Here is an 18,896-nt window from a genome sequence, read left to right as displayed (position 1 = left end):
TGTGCATATATGCAAAATAAACATTTTTTTAAATAAAGAAATCTGATATCTGTCAAGTTGAGATTATCAGGATTATTACTCTGTCTATATCTGAGAATGACCATTTTTTTCTCATGCATGTTTTGTGTTTTGCAGTGGTTTCAATTGAAAGTCTCCATAAACCTAGATAATTTAGGAATGGATTCCCATTTTGTATATCTAGGTAGAGCCAGTTTCTAATGAAAAGTAAGTAATAAGGTCAAATTAGAGTAGTAAGACTTTTCATGAATTTACAATCACTAAAATGTATGGGATAAACTCATTAGTAACTTAAAATGAAAGCTAGATAGTTTGAGCCACTCATCATTTCCTTTTGAGTGTAATGGTTCCTTTGGTATTAATAGAGAAAATTCAAATGAAATGAGAGCCATTCAGAAGAAATAATTTGAATAGGAAAGAAGATTTGAAAGTATATTTTTTCAGTTGATTGAAATGATGGGTATTATTCTTTTCTTCTTTAATATTTATAGAGAGATATGAGATTTAAAATCACAAAATAACATGTATAAACAGAAGCAAATGTATGTACTAATTGCACCAAAAGTAACTTTGGAGAAATTTACTTCTGGCTTAGTGGAGTAAGTTCACTAGACTATTCCATTAACAACAAAAGAAACCTCTATACAAATTATTTTCAAAAGCAAAGAACAACGACCTAAAGATATCAGAGAGAAAACAAAAATATGAAACTTTTGGATGGGAGACAAAATTTGTGAAAGCAAACAATGTGGGGATGAATTTGCCTCTATTTTTCTTTTTACCCATTAGGAAACTCCAAACAAATCATGTCGTTTTAGACAAGAGAAGCAGAAAAGGGAACCCCTGTGAACTGCAAGATATAGGTGAATCCCTGAGTTGTGAGGTTCAGAGAAAGGGCTATGCTAATTCTGGTAGGAGCACACACTTAACCCATGAACTATGCATATGTGGAGCAGTCCTAAATCTGTATCCAAATGGCTTTGAGAATTGAAATGAGACTTGAGCCATCCACACAAGACTCTAAATGACCTTGAATTATGAATGCATGGACAAGCTCGAATCAACGTAATAAAGACTTAGAGAATGGAATTGAGATTTGAATTGAGACAGTTTAGAAGAGACAGGACAGAATTTAGAGTCTGAACATAACCAGATTGATTAGTGGCTGAAAAAAAAATCTACAATCTGTAGAGGATTATAAGAAGATTCAAATTCTGCAGAACATGACATTTGCAAAGTCCATCATATATGGAATAAACGACATCACCAATGAGAGTGAAAATCCCAAAGGGAAAAAAGTATTCAAAGATGACTAAAAAGCTAGAGTTATAGGACAAGAGTTTCTGCAACAGGTATTATAAGCATACTTTAAGGGTGAAGGAAAAACACCCTTAAAATGAGTGAAAAGATAGGCATATTTAGCACAAAAATAAACACTATTAAAATAAATCAAATGGAAATTTCAGAAATGAAGAGTCAAATATTGGAAATAAAAAACTCACTGAATGTGCTCTGTCCAGAATGGATATAGCAGGGAAACGAGGAAACTGAAGATAGACTGGTAAAACCGCAGGTATCTAAAAAACAAAAAGAAAACAAAAAATTAAACTGCATGTAGCCTCAAGGACCTATGGGATAATATCAAAATGTCTAACAAATATATTTGTGGAGTCTCAGAAGGAACTCTGGCAAGAGAAAAATTGAGGCAGAAAACATATTTGAAAAAACAATGGACAAAAGTGCCCTAATTTTTTGTGAAGGCATAAATTTATAAATTGAAAAGCTCAAAGAATCTCCAACATAATATACTCAAAGAAAACCATGACTAACTACATGCATGTAATTGAGTTGCTGAAAATCAAAGACAATAAAAACATCTTGAAAACAGCTAGAGAAAAATGACACATTATGTATCATAGGGGAACAATAATTCAAACAATCTTGGATTTGCCATTAGAAATAATGGATCTAAGATGACAAAACAAAAAATATTAAAATTGTAAATAAAAGTACTGTCAATATGTAATGTATTTCCATTAAAACTATACTTCAGGAATGAAAACAAAATGAAGACATTTTGAAGTAATGGAAAACTAAGAACGTGTGGCCATTATACTTGTTCAATAAGAAATGTTAAAGGAAGTTTTTCAAGCTGAAGGGAAATTATACAAAAGAAAAACTTGAATCTTCAGGAATGAAGAACACAAAAATGATAAATGTTTGGTAAAGATTAAATACTAATTTTTAATCTCAAAAAATTTCAAGATGTTAATAACCATTCAGAGCAAAAACTTTAACATTTCTTGGTAAGGTTTTTCAGTTTATTTAAATGTTGTATATTTATTTACCAAGGATAACATAAAGTTCAATGGGAAGGGACATGAAGGTTCCGATATGGTTTCAGCGTTTCTACAATTTATGTGAGTATGTATAATATCAGCTCTAGAAGACAGTGAGAGGTGTTATGCATGTACATTTTAATTCTTAAAGCAATCTCTCTCTCTCTCTCTCTCTCTCTCTCTCTCTCTCTCTCTCTCTCAGACATGGAGATATAACCAAAAAAAACAATTAAAAGGAAAAGCTGGGAAAAAAAACTATAAATAAAGTAGTAAACATTTCAAACATCTCATTAATTAAATGAAATATTAAAGGTTATGGGCTATATACTCCAATTATAAAGCAAGATGAACAGATTGTAGAGAAAGAACCACTCTATGCTTCCTATATTTTGAATATAGACTTGTTTTAAAAATAAAGTCAATAATAGGTTGAAATTACATGGAGAGAAGAAAGTATATCATGAAGTCAGTAAACATAAGGAAACTCAATATTTTAGTATCAGATAGACTTCAGACAAAAAGTACTAAGAGAAACAAACAGGACATTTCATAATCAAGAAGACATAAAAATATCAATAATTATGTTCCTAAAAATAGGGCCTCAAAATATGTCAAAGAAAAATTGAAAAATTTAAATGGAGAAATAGTCAATTGCACAATCATAGAAATGGATTTTAGCACCCATGTAATAAGAAATCTGACACCATTTTTGTTGTTGTTTGCTGACACCTTTTAAGCCTTAATCTTCCCTCTTTCCTTTGCACTCCACATTTTGGCAAGCTGATTAAAGGTCTTGGATACTCCCTTTTGGCACCAACAGAAAACTCAGATCGCACAAGACCCTCACTTCTGTCTCAGCCCTTAAGCACAATAAAAAGACCTCTTTCCTTTCCTTGCTCACTCAAAACATTTTGAATCTGCTTGAAGAAATAAACACATGTATGTATGTATGTTAAAGAAAAAACAATAGGGTTCAGTACTATCCATTGTTTGAGATATCCAGTGGGGGTCTTCAAATATATCCCCCATGGATAAGGGAGCACTACTACAGAGAATAATTTTTTTGATATCAAAGTCTACAATTAAGGTAGTTGTCAAACCAAGCAGAGCAAATAAATCTAAACTAAATGTTATTGCTGCCTCTTAACCAGTCAGTGTAGCATGTACCAGAACTAGTTCTCGCTGTACCACCCACTCTACGTAGGAAGTAGCTTGCATTGAGATAGTTAGCCATGTTCTCTTTCCCACACCATCAAAACATAGCAGCCCCTGTGATGAATACTTACACAATGCAGTGCCTACAACCCCTGAAGCAATGGCAGAGGAGGCACAGAGCAGGAGTTGAGCCTGAGATGATACTGAGAGTCTGACAACTGACATGTACAACAATGCTAATGATTTACAGTTTTCAGATCCGCACCATCATGAGAGGCTCCAGTGATGCTGCCACCTGCATGATTCATATGCTGTCTTCCCCAGCACTGCATGGGAAATGGAGCTTCATATTGCTGGAAAATGAGGAGCCATTTAACACTGCCAATATCTTGTGGCTGGCAATTTTTAATAAAAAAATAAGTAGTGATAACTCATTTGCAGTTTTTTTCACTTTGTATCTTAAATTGGAATGCAATAGAAGGCACATTTTGTTTTTGTTTGTTTTAGTAAATAGGGTACAGGAAGTAATAGAAATTGATATGATCAGATGTAGGAGGTCTGACATTTCAATAATATACTCACTGGAAGCTATTGCTGAGTATTTACAACAACTTTTTTTTCCCTTAACCTCCAATTCCAACTGGTAGCCAGAGGAAACCCTAGTTTATGTTTAAGATTAATCTTTGGCTTTGGTTCTGAGTTTTTTGTGAAGACAACATACAGTGATCTCAACAGGCCTTAGTTGTATAATCATATTAAAATTATTAGATTTTCTTCATGTGGGTGTGTTCCATTTATAAAATTAAGATTCCTGAGTGATAATTTTACTAAATGTATTATTCATGTGCATTGTGTCTATTTCAGGCTAACATGAATATTAAAAGAAATTAAAGTAAAACCATTAACACCATAAGCTTCACCATATTTTCATGATGCCAACGGAATAGGTAAATATGCTTTGTTAATAAGAAAAGTAACAATAGCTACCATTTAGAGAATGATATTGTATGTCAGGTAGTTTGCATGTATTTTCTTTAATTTTCACAATGACCTTTCAAGATCGGTGCTATTATCCTTATTACAGATGAGGAAATTACAGCTGAGAAAAGCTAAGTAACTTGCTTACGTCCATATAGTTGGATGGCATTATAATCAGGATTCATACCTAGTTTAAGCTCATTCCAAATCCTGTGTAAATTACATTACACCCTGTGTTTTCTTCTATAACGTATGAAGTATGAGTGTCATATTATATATGCATATATTAAAAAGTATGTGTTTTCACATGTAAAATCTGTTATATCCAGCAGTATAACATGGATAAATTGGAATTTAATATGTGGCAAGGATGTTTATTAATATAAAAACCTAAATATTGTCATTCTTATATACAGGCAAACCTTGCTTTATTGTGCTTCACTCTATTATGCTTCACAAATGTTGCGCTTTTTTACAAACTGAAGCAAGACCCTCCACAAGCAAAAAAGATTACAACTTGCTTCATTGTGATACCTGCTTCATTGCAGTGGTCTGGAACTGAACCCGGGATATCTCCAAGGTCTGCCTATATTCATAGTAAAATGTGAAGTCCTTACAAATCTACCCAAGCATACATGTTAGCCTTGCATAGATATTTGCCTTATACTTTTTAATGGCTCAAAAATTATACTACATGTCGTTTTGCTTTATATTTGAATCATGATTTTATGTCTTTTTCACATACATTTTCTTTAATATTTATATTTTTCCCAGTGACATGATAATAGTTGTATTATAACTTTTGTCTTTAACTTTGTGATTTTCCAACTTCTCAGTTATTGTATATTTTACATACTCTCTATTAACCTGAAATATTTTCTTACTAAGTTTTCTGTCTTCTTGCTTAAATCTGGACTATTTTTTCTCTAGGACTGCTACACACTTAATATGGTAGGAATCCACTGTTTGCTAGATCACATATCTTCCTATGTCTTGATATTTTCTCTCTTTTTGGATGAAGTGTCACTTCAACAAACTTTTAAAATTACTTAGATGAGAAGTCTTTCTTTAGACATGTCTAAAAATCGCTTGATTGTTATCTTACAAAGTATTATAGTTTTGCTGGGTATCAAATACTATATGTTCAAATTCATTTTCCTTTAAAATTTTATAGACTTTGCTTCAGAGTACCTTAGAATCCAAAGTTGTTCGTGATAAAAAATAAATAAATAAACAAATAAACAAACAAACAAATAAATAAATACAATGGTGCTTTTTCTGATTTTTTCCCTTAAGTTTAAAGTTTCCTCTCTTCAATAAAATATATCTAACTATGAATCTTTCCTTTCATATTTTGCTGGGCATGTGGTGAACATTTGGAAACTAGGGACATTTCCTATAGCTCATGAAAAGAGCTTCTTTTGTTCGATGATTTATTCAGTTTATGGTGCTCTTTTTCCGCATGAATATACCTTCTTAAAAGTATCTTAATATCAGCATGCAAGGTACTTTTCAAAGTTATTTTGTGTCTTCTGTTTCCAGAATTAGCTTTCATTCATCAAATAAATGAAAGTTTAGTTTCTCTGCTTTTTGTCTTTACACTCTCCTCCATTTTGCTGGATTTTTTTCATCTATCTGTAAATTCTTGTCAGTGTATTTGTATTTAAGATGTAAGAATTGATATTTCATTATCATTTCCCCTGCAATTTTGTAAGTAGATAAATTCTGTGATAGTCATTCCCATGTATGGAAAGTATGCCTGGAATGGACTATTAGCTTCAACTTGTGCTTGTAGTTGATGCACAAAGAGATGGCTTCCAGACTGGAACCACTATATTGTGATTTGAAGAAGGCTTTGCATGGAGAGAAACAGCACCTATGCTAAAAGTTTTGAAGCTATCCAAATGATAAACGTATTTACATATTTACTCATTTATAATTTACCTGCAGGCTGACACAAAGCTGCTTCCGTTTGTGCATAAAGATAGGACGGTAGGAGGTTGCTAAATTTTCTACATGTAGAACTTAAGCTACTGTTCCTCTTTCACCTCCACTTTTCACTCCTGTTCTTCCTCATATTTACAAACTCTGTGCATGAAGCCCCTCTGGGGTTCTGACAGAAATGTAAACTTGTTAGGATATATACTGCGTTATGGCTATACATTTTAACTTGTCTAAGAATAAATTGAGAATCTCATCTACTTATGATTACCTCTCACCAGTTCTCTTTACTGTCATGGGATTATCCCATTTTTGCTCGTAAGTACTTGCATTTAATTGGGGATGATTTGAAGGATGAGAAGCAAACATATTTATTTGTTCAGCCATCTTGAATTGGAAGGTATCCTTTTGTAATCTCAAGTGATACATTTAAATGATTTTGAAATTGAAAGTGCTATCTCCTGAATTATTCGACATATAAAACAAGGAAATTAGTATCACTATATTTTGCTCCAGCTCTTCCCCTCCTTCCTTTTTGTCAACTTCTCTCAGTCGTTTCATAATGTTTAAATCACAAAGTGGACAACTTTTATATTTTTAGTTTTTTTTTTTCTTTCTTTTTTTTTTTATATTTTCGGCTTGGTATATATGATTCCGAAAATTGAAAATGAGAAAACTGTGTTTATAAATTGTGTAAAATTTGATATTCAACTAATTTTTAAAAACAAAAACAAAGGTTCTAACTTTTAAATATGACAGTGAAGGACAATAAATTGTTTTTTAATTTCTCAAGTAAATAGTCTTTATTATTTTAATTATGATGGAAAGTTTACTGTTGTATGAAGAAGTTAATCAGTACTATAAATTCTGCATTGGCTATCCAAATTACAATGTTATCATTTTTGCTTGTATTACTACAATATCCTCCAAGCTGTTTTTTTTTTCCTTTTTCTTCTGCATTCTTCGCATCACCATCAGTTGTCTTTCTAAGACCAGAGCCTAGTTTTTTTTTGCTCCAAAACATGCAAGTGTCTTTCATGTCCTCAGAATGAAGTCTAGCATTCTTGCGCTGGCATGTAAGGAGTCCTGTGATCCTATATGCCTCATCTATACTTCTGCATCTCTCTCATGCAGCCCATTTCTAGTTACTGGCTTTTCTGTTTAAAGTAACTTCATTCATACTGTATGCTTTTCAAAGGCCCAGATTAACTTTCTTTCATTCCATAAAAGCTTACCTGATATACCTTGACTGAAATTTATCTTGCCCTTTCTAATTTCATGTTTAACTTTATATCTCTTTTTCATTATTTCTTGACATTTTTGATTGTCATGATTTAGGGGAAGTGGAGAGAGGAAGACTTCTGGGAACTAGTGAGTAGAGGCCAAGACTGCTTCTAAACATCCTATCAAGCATGGCTCAACTCCCTGCAATAAAATGTCATTAGTACTGAGGTTGAGAAACATTACTGTGACATGTTATATTATTCTTCAACTATAATTGTTTATGACATACTTAAGTCTTTCACCAAAATATAAGCACATTTAAACAAGGACTGAGCTATATTATCTTTAACTTCTCTCATTGTTTAGCACAATAATTGGGAAAAAGAAAACATAATAAAGACTTGTTGAATTAAAATGTGGACCTGTAAAAACTGCTTGATAAAATCCCTATAATTTCTCTGGTCTCAAATTTCTCTACTCTTTCCAGCTTATCTCATCTTCATACATTTCCATGATTCAGTGTGTGTCTATTTCTTTTCACATAACCTTTTCCTTACATTTCTATTGTCCTCATAATACTATATTTTATTTTTTTTTCATTTACTAATTTTTCTCATTGTTCTGTAAGCTCCTTATGAACTGGGACAATATGCCTCCATCAGGATAACTACAGAGCCTGAAAATGCGTCTGCAGGAGATTCTTGATAAATTACACAAAATAATTGAATAGTATAACTACAGAAAATAGTTTTAAGGGAATATACAAAGCAATTTCTATGGTACACAGACTTTTCTATAAAGAAAAGCAGAACCTTAGACATCAACTTAAGCTGCTTCTCATATTTAATAGCATCAGAGAAAGTGTACATGCTATCAGATGGAAACAGGTATTCCCAAACAAAGCAATAATGGTTGGAGTTACTAGGTTTGTTAGCAACCACACAATGAAAGTCTTACTTTAGTGTTTCTCAAACTACTTGTATACTTGGTGGACTACCTGCATCAAAATCACCAGAGGGTGTTATGTAAAAAATAACAACTTAAAGTCCCAGGAGTTGAGAGCAAGAAATCAACATTCCTGATAGTCTCCTTGGGTGATTTTTATGCACACTAATACTTGAGAACCACTTATTTTCTTGTGTTTTTCTGCTTGACATAAACAAGAATCTCCTTTCTCTTGTCACTTATGTCATTTTCATAATAATGTCAATAATAACTATATTTAGTGAACATTTTCTGTATATCTAATATTGTATTATGCACATTATGTATTTATATTATTTGATCCTCACAAGCAACCTATGAGATAGATTCAATTATATCTATTTTGAAGATCTAGGAATCCAGGTAGAGAGGTTATTTGCCTAGTGTCACAGACAGAGTAAATTCCAAATCTTGCTTCAAAACTCATGCTCTTGGAATTCCAGGTAAGATGGAATGTAGGTAAATGCTGTGCTTTCCTCCACTCGCAACCACATCAAAATTACAACTAAACTGTAGAACAACCATCATTGAGAATCGCCTGAAGTTTAGTTGAACCAAAACCCTACTACTAAAGAAATACAGAAGAAGCCACCTGGAGATGGGTAGGAGAGGAAGAGACTCTGAACAGGGTGGTCCTATATCCACATGTGACCATTTAAAGTCAGAAAGGATATCTTGGTTGCAGCGGTCTAACCCAGAGGAGAAAGGTCTGTCAGCCTCTTCCCAGCCCAGGGTTTCAGTGCCTGGGAGAAAAGTCCCTATAACCTCTGGCTGGGAAAATCAGCAGAGACTGTATCTGAGTGAGACGAGGAAGCTGCAGTTGCAGGTGCTCCATAAAGGACTCACACATGAATTTACCTGTCGACTGACTCTCTCACTCTGAGCACCAGTATTGGGGCAGCAGTGCAAAAGGTGCCAGGGACATACATGGAAGAACTGAGTTGTCTGGCTATAGAATGAGTGACAGAGGGACAGCTTTCTCCTGAATGGAGGAGCTGGCAGAAGCCATTGTTTCTTTGTTGGGCCCATCGCCTGCCTGCATCCATATGCAGACAGTTGCTATATCTGACTCTCCACCAACCTGGCTAACACTGTTTGTACACCTCACCCTGCTGATTCTGAGAGCCCATCTCAACCAACTTTTGGGCATACCCACTCCATTTCCAGTGGCTTTTCCTTACCAATGGCTTGCATTGCCTCATGCTGCAGAATTTTCAAAAGTCTCTCAAAGGTTCATAAAAACCAAACAAGCAGAATCTGTCTTTGGCATGCCCTGTACCTCTGGCTGAATAGCCCTAAACGTCAAACTAGTGGCTGCTGGCCTTGGTTCGTAGCTTGGTTTATCAAGGTACTTCCAAGCACAGCGTGGGCAGTGACCATCTGTGAATTGCTTTGTGGCTCATGTCACATTGTCCCGGGCAGGGAACAGGCTGCAGCTGAGTTTGGCCTGCAGTGGGTCCCTTTCCAGGATGCCCTGGGGCTATCTCACCCAGGGGCCAGGTTTGGACCGAGCCAGAGCATCAGCCATCTGCATCCAAGGACAACATACCCAAAGGGCACACTGGTAAGGCACCAGAGCCCTGCTAGAGTGAACCATGCTCCATAGGGTCAGCCCCTGCACTGTAACCCCTCCACAGTAGTCACAGCCAGTTCTCATAACCAATGAGCCTGAGGGTTAGTTCCTCCCACTGACAAGCAAACAGAAACAAAGTGTCAACTACAAATGGGCACATACAACCCACACAAGGAACAAACCTGGAGCACTCAGCTCTGGTGAAGAGGGAGACTGTGCCACTGGTCCCCACAGGACAACTACTACATAAGTTCACTCTACTGAGACCTGGAGACATAGAAACCCTACCTAATAGACAGAAACAAGCACAGGAGGCAGTCAAAATGGGGAGACAAAGAAACGTGTCCCAAATAAAAGAACAGAACAACACTCCAGAAAAAGAAGTAACCAAACTGGAAACAATGTACCAGATGCCTAACTCAAAACACTGGTTATAAGTATGCTCAGTGACCTCAGGAAGAACTTCAACGAAGAGATAGAAAACATAAAAATGGACATTGAAAACATATAAAAAGAACCAGTCAGATACAAACATTACAATAAGTGAAATAAAGAACACATTACAGGGAATAAGCAGTAGATAAAATGAAACAGTGATCAAACCAGTGATTTAGAAGAGAAAGTAGCAAAAAACATCCAAACAAAACAGAAGAAAAAATAAGAAAAAAAACCTCCGAAAATAGGAGGACAGTTTAAGGGGCGTCTGGAACAACATCAAGCGTACCAAAATTCACATCGTAGGGGTACCAAAACCCCTACGCTATTTATAAGAGATAGAGAGCAAGAAATTGAAAACCTATTTGAGGAAATAATGACAGAAAAGTTCCCTAACCTGGTGAAGAAAATGGATATTTAACCCAGGAAGTGCAGAAAGTCCCAAACAAGATAAACCCAAAGAGGCCCACACCAAGACACATCATAATTAAAAAGCCAAAAGTTAAAGAAAAAGAATGAATATCAAAAACTTCAAGAAAAAATTTGCCTACTAGGGAGCCCCATAAAAATGTCAGCTGATTTCTCAACAGAAACTTTGCAAGTCAGAAGGTCGTGTCACAAAATAGTCAAAGTAATGTAAAGCACAGACCTACAACCAAGATTACTCTACCTAACAAATCTATCATTTAGAAATAATGGACAAAGAGCAGACAAGAAAAAGCTAAAGGAGTTCATCACCACCAAACAAGTATTACAAGGAATTTTAGAGAGACTTCTTTACAACGAAAAAACATATATATATGAACAATAAATTGTCAACAACTGCATAATTTCAGCAATTACTTTAAATGTAAATGGATCAAATGCTGAAATCAAAAGATATAGGGTGTCTGAATGGATAAGAAAACAAGACCCATCCGTGCATATGCTCTCTACAATAGACTAACATCAGATCGAAAAATACACACAGACTGAAAGGAAAGAGATGGAAAAATATATTTTATGAAAATGGAAACAAACAGGTATTGCTGGGGAAGCAATAGCTATATCAGAAAAAATAGACTTTAAAACAAAGGCTATAGCATAGGATAAAGAAGGACATTGTAATTTCATTTGTGGGTATTTATCCGAAGAAACCCAAAAATGCTACTTCAAGGGAATGTGTTCATTTATATCGTCATTGCAGCATTATTTACAAAAGCCAAGATATGAGGCAACCAGTGTGTCCCTCGCAGATGAATGGATAAAGAGGAGGTGGTACATATACAAGTCTGACAATTAAGTTCACGAACATGTTGCAACAATGTTGCTAACCTTTTTTGATATCAGAGGGATTATTCATTATGAATTTTTACCAACTGGACAAATAGTTAACCAAGTTTACTATTTGGAAGTGCTGAAAAGGCTGTGTGAAAAAGTTAGACGACCTGAACTTTTTGCCAACAATTCATGACTCTTGTATCATGACAATACACCAACTCACACGGCACTGTCTGTGAGAAAGTTTTTAGACAGTAAAAAAATAACTGTATTTACCTAATCTGGCCCCAATGAATCCTTTCTTTACCCAAAGATCAAGGAAATATTGAAAGGCAGACATTTTGATGACATTCAGGACACCAAGGATAATACGACAACAGCCCTAATGGCCATTCCAGAAAAAGAGTTTCAGAATTGCTTTAAAGGGTGGACTAGGTGCTGGCATCAGTGCATAGCTTCCCAAGGAAAGTACTTCTAAGGTGACCATAGTGATATTCAGCAATGAGGTATGTAACACTTTTTCTAGGATGAATTCATGAACTTCATTGTCCTACCTTGGTATACAATGAAATATTGCTCAGCCATGGAAGGGAATGTGTTCTTGTTATCTGTGGTGGGATGGATGTACCTGGAGAGTATTATGTGGAGTGTTATATGTCAGACAGAGAAAGACAGATGCAATGTGATTTTGATTATATGTGGAATCTAAAGAACAAAATAAACAAAGATACAGAAACAAACTCGTAAATACAGAAAATATTTTGATGGTTGACAGATTGAAAGGGGGGTTGAAGGGGTGGGTGAAAAATGAGAAGGGATTAAGAAGTACCAATTGGTAGTTACAAAATAGTCATGGGGATGTAAAATAAAGCACAGAAAATATAGTCAATAATATGGTAATAATTATGCATATTGCAGGGTGGGACTAGACTAGTCAGGGGTATCACTTCTTAAATTATATAACTGTCTAACTACTATGCTGCACAGATGAAATTAATATTAAATATTACTGAATGTCAACTGTAATTGAAAAATTAAAAGGGGGTGAAAGGGTGAAGGGGAATAATTAGTTCAAATTGACAGGTATAAAACAAATAAGTCATAGGGATGTAATATACAGCATAGGGAATATAGTCAAGAATATCGTGATAGTATAATACAGTGTCAGAAGGTTGCTGGACTTATCATGGTGATCATTTCTTTAGGTATATAAATGTAGACTAATTACGGTGTACACCTGAAACTAATATAATATTGTATGTTAGCCATATTTTAATAAAAATTAAAAATAAATAAAAATTAAAAAAAAACAAAAAAAAACATGTTCTTAAACATGGTGCTTTCTTGCCTCTGCCTATTTTGCAGATCTTTTCTTTTTCTTAGTTGATCATGAAATGTTCCCCAGTCTGAGATTTTCATTTAGCTTCAGACAGCTCAAATATATTTAGAGTGGCTTCATTATTTGTGAATAAAAAGATTAGTGGATTTTCCAAAAGACATATTCCATCTAGAGGGCTGGGTTAAGCTCTTATGTTTCAATATCCTTAATTGATGAAGATTTTCAAAGTGTATTCCTTTCAACACATGATTAGTAAATATAGATTTAGGACTGCTGTGAAAAGTTAGGCTAAATTGCCTATCACAGTTTAGCAGTTTGAAGAAAACTTGAAAAATGAAAACCTTTTAGACCTTACTACTGGGGTGACATGAACTGGCAAGGCTGTTATCACCTGATAATGCATTTCTAGGTGAGCTAAGTTTTCTAAAGGCCATCATATCCTGTGGTGATGATGGCTTATAGTGCACAGCCCACTGGGCAGCCTTGAGAGAAATTGCCGCAGATCCCATATAGAACAATACAATTCACGCGCTTGTCCTTGGGAAAAGCAGGGGGAATGCAATCTTTGATGGTCTCATTTCAGAAATATTCTTCCCCTTGGCTAAAGACTCCCCTAAAACCTCTTTATTTACAAAAATCCAAGAGCTACATCTCTAACAAATACCTGGCCCTACAGTAAACCAGGAGGCTCTTGGTCTAGGGGAAGGAAAGAGAACAGATACGGATGATGTCACCCACTCTTCCTACCACCTGTTTATTGACTTGGAAACACAAGCTTGTTTGTCTTTATCACTGCCCAAACTGTTCTTCATCTAGTATTTTTCTTGGCTGCCTCATTCTGCTATCTCCTCGCTGTTAGTGTATGATTGTAACTGGAATTCCGATGGCTCTCATTTTACGTCCAAACAGTTCTAGTTTCCCCTTACCATATGGTCATCCTGATGTTACCATTTGCCTCAATCATTCTTTTTGTAGCTGCTTGAACATCTTAATTGATCTCATGAGCTATGTTAGGGATTTATAACATACATCAGTATAATTCATCTCACACACGGATGGGGTTTTTCTTCTGATTGGATGCGTTACATATACATACATATTTATAATTCTCTAAAGCCTAGGTTTCACCTTACTGATAACATAAATGAACATTCAAGGGCTATAGCTCACCAGAGGAAACAATTACAGGTGTCCCCTTGTCTGATACGGTATTTTCTGTTTCCCCGAAGTGTTTGATATATTACAACATGCTTAACCCCTTTCCTCCCGTTTAAACAAATTGATAAATATACCCAGGTTAAATTTTTTTCTGGAATAACCTGTGAATTCTTATTTCACTAGGTACCCACATTGTTTTTCTTACTTTCTCATTTCATTCATTTTTACTATCAGTAAGACTCTCAAAATTATTCAACAATATGTGTTCATGATTTTTTCAATTCTCAGGACAGAAAAATTTGCATTGGATCTTTCCATATTTATGATTTCACATCTCTTCTGAAGCCTGCCCTTCATTCAGTTACCCTATTATCAAAGTAATTCCTGAAAAGCAAATACCTATAGCTATGCAAACTCACACCCCCTAGATACCTTATAAAACTGGTAGAGTGAAAGCTAATATTATAGACTGAAAATATAATTTACAAAATTTTATGTTTGGTATCTTTTAGGCCCTGAAAAGTGGGTATCAATCTAAGTCACTTTTTTAGGGGAAAATGTTTTTGACAAAGCTATTTTCTATATCTGGGAATTGGGCCTATTTTCAGAAAGAAAAAAAAAAAAATCAAGTGAACCCATTTGATATTTGGTACCATTAACTTTTCTTCTATGTCTCCTAATTCTCTGTCCTATTTTAAAGGAGGGATTACCCTCCTTTGTTTTCAACTTTCTTAAATTCTATGCCACAGACATAGTCTATCTCATACATTTTAGGTCCATTTACTTTTGAAAATTGACTTATAATTGTGAAACAAAAGTATTTATCCTGAGGCAGAATTCTGAAGAAATTCTAATGATTATGACTTTTGTTGTTGTTGTTGGCCCTTACGATTATGATCTGGTCACTTAAAATCATATGCCTGATGTTGCATCTCTTGTATAGAGTGCTTTACAAAGTATCAGGAAGATCTCACAACACTGCCTAGGGAGAAGGCTGCTGAGTCTTTTATAATCTAAAGCCAATCTCTCTGGAAGGAGAAAAGAGAACATTGAATGTCCTAAATAAATAATATCAAAATGAATCTGAGGCAGCATGAAGCTCAGACTTTTTGCTCACATAGTGTTAGTTCATTGGGGAATTTCAGTGAATAAATCACTCTCCATAGGCAATAGTCCACAGAAGCCTATTTGGCATACCTGCGAGATTTTACTCAGAAAACCCAGGGAACCAAAACTTACAGCTTTTGCATGCCATCTTTTGCTTGTGTGATTTGATATACTTCATTTAGCTGTTTTAACTTGAATAAATACAAACACACACTGAAGCATATATTTAATTGCATGGCTTTGTCATGTTACTTAACCTCTCTGTGCTTCAGTTTCCTAACATATGAAATAGGAATTAATACTTCTCTTAAAATGGTGTTCTGAGATAGATAGAAGGCATGCATTATAAGTAGGCTTACATCCAGGCTGTGATACCCACAGAGCACCCCAGATCAATTATTTTATATTTGGGGACAGGATTGTTAAGTTCAATTTCTAATTCCATCACTTACTAATTCTGGATTTATGGGAAAAACACTTCTCCATTTCCACTTCTTTAAAATGTGGATAATGACATCAATCTGGAAAGGTCTTCATGGGAACTAAATGGCCTAATAAATGTGTACAGTGCAGTGTTGGGCAGAAGCAGGCTTTACAAGGCATCACTTTCCTTTCTGATATTTGATGGTTGTGGCAAGGATGAATCTTCCTCCAAATGAATATTAACTCCACCGACAGTTACAGAATGCTCAACGATCATGTTATTGCTCTGAGCACAATTCTTACAAAATAGAAGCAACTTAATTGAAGGTTACAGAACTGAATAAATGGCCTAGAATTATGACATAAATGGAAACAGAAGCTTGAATCAGAAATTTAGAGCAGAACAATTGAAAAATCAATTGAAAGATGTCAAGGCCAAGAGGCATTAAAATATGAATAGGAAGGTAGAAGTAAACAATTCCTTTACCCCCAAACTTTTCGGGGTAAGAAAATGGTTTTACTCTAAACTTAAGGTCCTGTTAAAAAGTCTTTTGGAGACTACAAAGAAAATTTAGACATAGATCCTTTTTTCAGTAATCTTAAAGGTGGAAGTTTGGGAGTAGCATTAGGAATTATTCCAAATGGTGGGTTTGTTTTGAAATTTGGCTTAACTAAGAGGTGAATTTTATTAAAGGATGTGAATGTTATAAAGAATGTTATTAAAGGATGTGACAAAGACACATAAGATGATCATGAGTTAGGATAGAGATTAAAACTATGACCTGACTAATAATGTCCTCAAGGAGACCTAGAAGCCAGTAGAAGACAAGGACAAAAAGTGACGGAGAGGGAATGATCTTCAAAAGAACTTCAGATTTTAAATAAATGCAAATGGACAGTGATTGGGTAGCAGCAGGAGCCATTCCCACAGAGGTGATAATTGAAGCTGGGATTAAATGAGATTACCAAGGGCTAGAATAGACAGGAGGACTTCAAGGATGAAATCCTCATGTGTAGGTCAGTGAAAACTACAGAAATAGAGTCTTTGTTGTTCTGTGAAATGAATGGTCATGGGTGCTGAGCTTGGTTGGATTTTCTTGTGGCTGGTGCTCTGTCACAGGTATTTGTTAATGGTCAGTTAAATATGTATTTCTCTAATTTCCCTACAGCATCTTGACATATAAGAGGAGAAAATCTTCAGTTGTATCTTAAAGAGATATAGGCTATTGGGGAATTAGTATTACTTCCTTTTTATAGTTTCCTGATTCATAAGGGCTTACCTTTCATTGAAAGAGCCTTTGATTTGGACCCATGGTCATTCATCAGTAAAGAACAGTGTTAGGGTGAAAATGATCCAAGATGGCAGATTAGATAAACACTGTGCTTGCCTCATCCAGTGAACACATCAAATTTATAACTAAATTATAGAATAATCGACCTGGAGAACCACCTGAAGTCTAGCTGAACAGAAGTTTTATGACTACGGATATAAAGAAGAAGACATGTTGAAATAGGAAGGATGGAAGGAGATGCAAAAATGAGCTGGCCTCAAACCTCCCTGTTGCAGATGACAATTGGGAGCAATATCTTGACCACAGAGGTTCCCCACAGAGGAGCAAGGAATGTCATCCCCACACCAGACTCCCCATCCTGGTGTACTGGTTATAGGAAGAGGAGCACCCACAACATCTAGCTGTGAAAACCAGTAAGGATTCTGACTGTCCAGGTCAGATTGAAGGCTGTGTGAAATGCAGACATCCTCTTAAAGGGCCTGCACAGACTCTTGCAATCACTCACCCTGGGCTCTGGAAGAGGGACAGTGATTTGGGGGACATCAGAGACATGAGGTTGGGTGGCAGACTGAGTTACGTGGCTTCAGGTGAGGGCTGGAAGACAGTTGTCATTTTTCCTGTGTGGGGACATCCTCCAATGCAGCCAGCAGATGGTAACCATCTTTTCTATATTGAGCCCTCTGCCATGCCCGTGGCCAAATCTGAATATGACATGATCTGGTGAGCTCTGCTTGTTCCACCCTGGTAACTCACTGAGACCCTGCCACACCCAACTCCATATTGCACAAGGCTGTATTGGCAAGTGAACCCTACAAAAGCCTGCAACTGGCAGCAAGCCTTGGTATGTCCTGGATCTTTGTGGAGCTGCCCCAGATAGGTGGCAGCCTTCCTCAGTTCACAGCATGGCCCATCCCATGTGCCTTCATGTCCAGTGACCAACCTTGGATTGCTTTATAGCTCCTACCAGGAAGTCCCTGCATGGTGACAGACAGTAGCTGACCTGGACCTGCACCAGTGCCCCTCCCAAGAGACCCCAGAAGCAACATACTTGGAGGTTGGCTTTAGACCACAGTAGAGCACAGCCCAATTAACCCCACAAGTTGCACACTCATAGGGTGGTCTCATCAGGCACCAGAGCCCACTGGGATGAATCCTGCTCCATGCAGTTAGGACCCTCACTGCCTGCACAGCAGGCCATAAGCTCTGGACATGACCAAACCCCACAGCAACTCACCCTGAGGATCAGTTCTACTCACTGATGTGCCAATAGCAATGAAGGCTCAAATATAACCGGAGTGCACACACAGCACACACAACGGACAATCATGGAGCATCCATTGCAGGTGACTGCAAAAACCCACAGGGCACCTGCTACATAAATCCACCCAGCAAGACTGGGAGACATAGCAGATCTACCTGATACATAGAAACAAATAAAGACAGGCAGGCAAAATAAACAAACACAAGATACATCCCAAATGAAAGAACAGGAGAAAATTCTGGAAAAATAAATAAATTCAATGGAGGCAAGCAACCTACCAGAGACAGTTCAAAACACTGTTTATAAGGATGCTCAAGGAACTTAGAACTTCAAGAAAGAGATAGCAAGATTAAAAAAAAAAAAAAAAGACATAGAAACCATATAAACAAACCAGTCAAAAGTGAAAACT

General features: G+C 36.0%; 1 long non-coding RNA gene across 1 annotated transcript in view; it reads right to left on the bottom strand.

Annotated features, from left to right (window-relative positions):
• LOC141567432 (uncharacterized) overlaps nucleotides 1–18,896 on the bottom strand; it is a 136,965-nt gene that overhangs the window by 86,727 nt on the left and 31,342 nt on the right. The window contains exon 2 of the long non-coding RNA XR_012490017.1: nucleotides 1,521–1,595. This is a non-coding gene — a long non-coding RNA (uncharacterized LOC141567432). The remainder of the gene's footprint in view (nucleotides 1–1,520; nucleotides 1,596–18,896) is intronic.

This window comes from Rhinolophus sinicus, linkage group LG01 (assembly GCF_036562045.2).
Source record: "Rhinolophus sinicus isolate RSC01 linkage group LG01, ASM3656204v1, whole genome shotgun sequence".
Classification (NCBI taxonomy): domain Eukaryota; kingdom Metazoa; phylum Chordata; class Mammalia; order Chiroptera; family Rhinolophidae; genus Rhinolophus; species Rhinolophus sinicus.
The sequence above is the reverse complement of the archived record's forward strand: the minus strand, read 5'-3'. Positions and strand labels throughout refer to the sequence as shown.